The sequence below is a fragment of the Urocitellus parryii genome, chromosome 1 (assembly GCF_045843805.1).
Source record: "Urocitellus parryii isolate mUroPar1 chromosome 1, mUroPar1.hap1, whole genome shotgun sequence".
In the NCBI taxonomy this organism is placed as follows: Eukaryota; Metazoa; Chordata; class Mammalia; order Rodentia; family Sciuridae; genus Urocitellus; species Urocitellus parryii.
The window spans coordinates 106,447,505-106,453,504 of NC_135531.1; positions in this window are offsets into that span (position 1 = coordinate 106,447,505).

A 6,000-nucleotide genomic window follows, 5' to 3' on the forward strand; every position below is an offset into this window, starting at 1 on the left:
AGGTACTCTGCATAAACTCATTAATAAAGTGTTCCTTCCATCCCACTGAGGTCTTCTAAAATAGAGCAAATTGGTATTAGAGATTGGCCTGGGCCTTAGAACCTCTTTTCATTTGTGCAACTTTCTGAGGTGACTCAGAGTCAACAAACTTCATTCCCCTCAGAACTTTTGAATAGGTTTCTGACTTACGGTAAGGAAAACAATTTTCATATCCACTGTGCTACTTGAGATTGGCTGTTGTCAGCCTAATTTATGGTGAAGTCTCTCTGGTAATGGCACATCAAATAGCATTCATAAAGTAGCTATTTGACGGGCCCATTCATATCTATGGAAGACCAGCTGTGTGTCACTATGCTAGAAAAGGGACTTGAGTGCTCATTTCACTGACAAATTACTCTTCTCAAGAATCTAATTATTAGAGTAATAATTAGAATAACTTTTATAAATGTTATTGGAAGGAGTCAGTGAATAAGAACCTATAAATGGATATTCCAATGACGAGTAGGATATAACTATCCTAAATGACAAAATCACTATTATGGGTAAAATGTACAAAATGATCTCATATAGGACTCTGAAGAGCTTTGGTAATAAAAAGTTAAGCACTTACTTTCCCATTTTAAATTCCAAGCAATTCAAGATGTAAATTTTACAGTATTGATGATTGTGTTACTATACTACAGAAACAAACCCCAAATTTCTCAGTGGATTAGCTAAACAAAGTCTTGATTCTCACTTTTCTTAGTGAATAACAATATTTGACAAGCTGATCACTCCTATTTTGAGCCATATTCCTCACTTCCACTCTTAGATTCACTATCTCAAATTGATTTTTCTTTATTTTCATGCTGTTTTCCTATTTTCTCCTCATTTCTCAAACCTCTAAACATTTTAGTACTCCAACACTCAGTTCTCACATCTGTTTTCTTAAGATTCGTGGCTTTAAATACCAGCCATATACCATTGACTTCCAAATTGATATCATCCAGAATCTGACCCCTAATTCCAGGCTAACATACAAGTGCCTATTCAAGATCTCTGCTTTAATATCTATTAGATATCTCACATTCATCATGATCAAACAGTACTTTTGGTTTTGCCCCTTGCCAAATATCTTCCTTTCCCTGTCAACACCTAAGCAGATGACAACTCCATTTTAGTTAATGAGTCCAATAGCCATGGGTTTACACTTTTTCTCCTATTTTTCCTCTTTCACCTCTAATCTGTTAACAAGACCTGATGATCAGAATTCATTTCCTTTTGTCTGCACCAGTTCTACCACCCAAGACCAAGTCACCATCATCCATCTGACTATAATTAATCAAAAATGATACCAATGACTTGGGCACCTCCATTTACTTTTTTATACCATTTACATTGGCTTTTACACCCCATTTACCACATAGAGGTCAGAGTGGTACTTTAAAAATGTAAGTTTTTGAGCAAGTCACAGCTTTGATAACAATCCTCTAGTATTCAGAAACAGGCCCCAAGAAGTACAGATTTTGGAATAAAGAGAACCGAAATTGATGAAGTTATTATGAGTATATACAAGGACTTAAAAGAAAGAATGACCCTAAAATTCAATAGGAAATATCAACAAAGAAATGGAAATGACAAAATAGCCAAAGATAACTTTTAAAAACTAGAAGGTACAATGTCCAAAATAAAAACTTCCTGCATAATCTAAACATCAGATTATAGGTGTCAGAAAATTATTATTGAAATTGTTAAATAGATGAACAGAAATTATCCAAGGTGAAGAACAGAAAGATATTGAAAAAAGTAGAAAGACAGTTTTAGTAACTTTTAGGATAATACCAAATAATCTTATATATGAATAATTGGAATTTAAGAGGGAAAAGCAAGTCAGAATGAGGTAAAACAAATATTTGAAGAAATAGTGACCCAAAATAGCACCTCCTATTAAGTCTTCAGTATGCTGATTTTTAACTCACCTGTCACATTTGGTGCCAGGAAAGAGCCAAAACAGCCAGTGTGGATAGGATTTTGGAATCAGATTACCTACTGTCAGGATAATAATGACTATCCTACCACCAATATTTGGAATAGAGATTGTTTCTGGCAACGGTTAAAACTTTCACCAGTGGTGAATCAGGATTATATACTAATGGAATGGAATATCTTAGCTTTATCAAGCATTTGAAAAATATGTGCAAATTCTAATTATAAGAAGACAGGAGCTGGGTGACAATTAAAAAGCTTGACTGGTGCTCTAGAAAAAGATGATGAAAAGAAAATTGACAACTGAAAGCCAAGTATGAAAGCCAGAGGCCTTTTTGGAAGCACCACAAAATTGTCTCAATTCTTTCAATGAAAGGACAGAGAAAATGGAAATCAAGACCAGGATTTAATAAGAGCAGCAGAGTTCCAAAGAAGGATAAGCTCTTTTGATAAATGTATATTTTCTAGGGCCTTGTTTGGAAAATGGAACCATGACCCATGAGATAGAGTTGATCATGCTGATAGTAGGAGTCTGCAGATTCCTCTAACTGATCTTGTTTGCAGAAGTGGCCTAGGATTACCTGATTTCTTGAAAACAATACAGGCCTTTTTTCCAGCAAGACATTAGCTTGTCTAGGATCTTCTCACACTTTCCATCATGGTACCTAAGACCATGAGAAGGTTTAGATAACCACAAAACCTGACTATAGATATACTGGACCTAATAAGAAAGGAAAGGGTGTATCTCTCAAAGAAACTACAGAATCTTGTCAGTACTCACCAGCAGGAGCTAAGAAGTTATGTATGGCACTGAATTCTGAGCATGCATATCAAGGATATGGAACATAAATTTATCAACTCAGGGACACTCTAATAGAATATAGGATTTTACACCCTGATGAGGCTACAGTGAGATGGTCCGAACACAGTGCTTCTAGGGATGTTCCTAAAGGGGTCATGAGTATGCTTTCTTACCCATAGGTTATATTAACTGTCTTGCCTTCTGTCATGATATATTCTGAAGAGACATAAACTAGCTGGGCATCCTGTAAAACATCACATTTGACCACTATCCCAAAAATACCATGTCAAAAAGTGACTATTCATGGAAGGCCTTGTTAAGACACAGCATTCTAGAGGAGAGAGGTAATCTCTAAGTTCAAATACTACATTAGCATAATTTTAGGAATTCATGTCCCCCACCCCCGACCTTCCAAGACATTTCCTCCTAAGTCTAGGACAAATGATTGCTTCTTAACACTTTCACTTCCTACCGTGAATAAGGAAGCACAATGTTTAGGCAACCTCTGGATCACAGAAGCAACATTTACCACAACTGAGAATACTGTTATGACTCATTCTGTGTGACGTGAAGTGCTGCCAGCTCTGACTGGGGCCTGGAACAACAGAAAGCATTTTGCAGCAGAACCAGCTCATGGTATAAGCAGCCCTGCCAATTAGGCCACATAACCTGACAGACCTGATAATCACTGGAAATACCAGTGATACAAAAAAAAAAAAAAAATGCCACTAGAATGTGGCAAGCCCTGAGACAAGAATTACAACACAGACACCATCAGTTTTAGAACAAGGTCAAGCCATCTTCAGCAGCAATTTATTTTGCAAGGGACCATGCAGACGGCAATGCCCATCCTGAGATGATTACTATAAGACCCTCTAAGACATAAGGACGAGTGGTGTCCTGATATCAAATAAAGACTGGACAGACTACATAACAGATGACCATGTTCCCTACACATCCCTGTCATCCAGTTTGTTCCACCAGTGCCTCTCCCCTGGGTTACAGGGGGGAATCCATTATTACCAGTTGACTGGAGAAAATTTGAGCTTGATTCACAAGTGGATTGGTTCAGTATATTGGTGCAAGCCATGAAAGACAGAAAAGAGGGGAAATCCTCCCAATGGACAAAGTTTGGGGGCAGTAACCTGGTCATTTACTTTGTGTGGAAAGAAAGATGCCTGAATTGTACTTAGAAAATACAGAAATTCATGGGCAGTGAAAATGTTTGACCAGTTAGTCAGGGACCTGGCAAAAGAATGTTTCATCTCTCTGATTCTCAACGTTGCTACTTACTTTCTGTACTCCAGCCCCACTGGCCTCTTGCAGGTCATCCCTTGTACCTGCCATTCTTTCTGCCTGAAAACATGCTTTTCTCATATAGCCACACAGTGTTAGCTACCTCATTTAATTTAGGTTCCTGTTCAAATATTTTCCTAGAATCAAAGAGGTCTACCCTTACAGGTTTACCTAAAATATCAGTTACTATAATCACAACCTATACCTACTTCCTGCTTCATTTTTCTTCTTCCTCTTAACATTGTTCACCATTTGTGTACATCATGAAAGCAGAGACTTATTTTGCTCAGTGCTGTCACAAATCCTACAACACTGACACTCCAAATACTGGAAGAGTTGTTGCACTGAATATATCTTCAAGCTAATTATGTTAAAAAGATCAAAGGAATTGTCTCAGTCAAATGTGATTATTTCAAGGTAAATTCTTTGTCTTCATTGTGAATTAGTACTGGGGTAGCTATTCTTAAAGGATTATTGGATTTACCCAGCAGGTTCCAAACTAGATTGTCTAACTCCATTTGTATTTTCTGAAATTCTGTGATAAGGCAGGAAAGAAAGCCAAGTATCAAAATGGTTTTCACATTCATGTCCATGGGGAATTCTGACAATATTCTTTAAATGCAGGGAAGAGAGGCAAGATTAAATTTTATATTAGATTGCATGTGATGCAATCAAGTGATTTGAAGAACTACCTGATACATTTTAGAACCAGGAAAGATCTTATAATCATCAAGTGGAGATCATATACCAGAAAATTATTGCTAGGAATTTCTATTGTTATTTTATTGGGTTTTTTATTATACTAAAGATCTTACCATTGATTTTTGGCCTATCCTGCTATAGCTGTCATGCATCCTGCTATTGAAACTTGCTTTAATATAAAAGTTAACTGCTTGAGTTTTTCATCTATTTATTCTAGCAACAAACCTAGTATGTTTCAGGAACATACTATGCTGTGGTTGGAACATGCATGACTTGAGACCAGAGATGTAAGCAATAGTCATATCATGCAGAAAGCATTGAAGTCCATGTAAATAATTTGGTTTTATTCTGAATGACATGCTTTAATCAGTGAAATGAGGTAAACTGATTTATGAGTTTAAAAGACTCATCTTACTTCTATATGGAAACTTGCATGTACTGTGTAAAAATAGGAGAAATGAGATCTGGTTGGCTAGTTATTATAGGCAAGAGGTGATGGAAGATTGCTGAAGAAAGTTGTTCTTAGTCTGGACTGATTTTCTACTCCAAAGCATATTTGACACTGTCTAGAGGCATTTTTGGTTGTCTCAATTGGGAACAGGACTGCTATTGATGCCTACTATGTAAGTCCAGGCATAGTGCTAAAAACCCAACAATGTACAAGATAGTTCTCTATAAGAAAAATCCGATTCAGCCCCAAATATCATTTGTACCAAGGTTGAAAAACACTACTCTAAGCAATTGGGACTATAAGTGGGAATAGTGAATGGATGTGTCATTAGTGCAGATATAATAGCAAGAAAAAGACTTTCTAGAGATTTGAAGTCTGAGGTCAGGAAAAGACAGAAACCCAGTATGCATTCTAGACTTGTGCTTGAGTCTTTGACAGTCTCATGGTGCCATTACTGAGATAAGTAATAGGAAAGAAGCATGTGGGGGTGAAAACAAAGAATTCTGTTTTGGTTATGTCAAGTTTGAAATACTTATTAGATAACAAAAGCAGATGGTGGTAGTTAGTTTCATATTTGAATGTGGACCTCATAGGAGAGATGGCTCAAGAAATAAATATAAAGGACCTTGGCACAAAGAAGCTTTAAACTACAAGAACATATGAGATCATCTGGTGTGAGATAATAGAGTAGAATATAGAATTAGTTACAGAGAACTAAGGTTGAATAAGGGAGGCAAAGGTAGAAATGAGTTGGAGAAGCTATTGATATTGAGGTTTGAAAAAA